Below are 487 nucleotides of genomic sequence, written 5' to 3' on the forward strand. Positions count from 1 at the left end.
GCCACTGCACTCCAGCCTGGGTGACAGAGTGAGACTCTGTCTCAAAAAAAAACAAGGAAAATTAGCTGGGTGTGGTGACATGAGCCTGTTGTCCCAGCTACTTGGGAGGCTGAGGTAGGAGGATCACCTGAGCCGGGAGGCAGAGGTTGCCGTGAGCCCGGATTGCGCCACTGCACTCCAGCCTGGATGACAGTGCCAGACCCTGTCTCAAACAACAACCACAACAAACTACTTGCTCAAAAAGAATTCAGAAAAAGAAGGAAAAGGAACAAAGAATAGATAAGACCAGCAGAAAACAAATAGCAGGACCGGGTGTGGTGGCTCATACCTATAATCCCAGCACTTTGGGAGGCCGAGGCGGGTGGATCATGAGATCAGGAGATCGAGATCATCCTGGCCAACATGGTGAAACCTCATTCTATTAAAAATACAAAACAATTAGCTGGGCATGGTGGTGCATGCCTGTAGTCCCAGCTGTTTGGGAGAC

The sequence above is a fragment of the Colobus angolensis genome, unplaced genomic scaffold, assembly GCF_000951035.1.
Source record: "Colobus angolensis palliatus isolate OR3802 unplaced genomic scaffold, Cang.pa_1.0 Scaffold17, whole genome shotgun sequence".
Lineage (NCBI taxonomy): Eukaryota > Metazoa > Chordata > Mammalia > Primates > Cercopithecidae > Colobus > Colobus angolensis.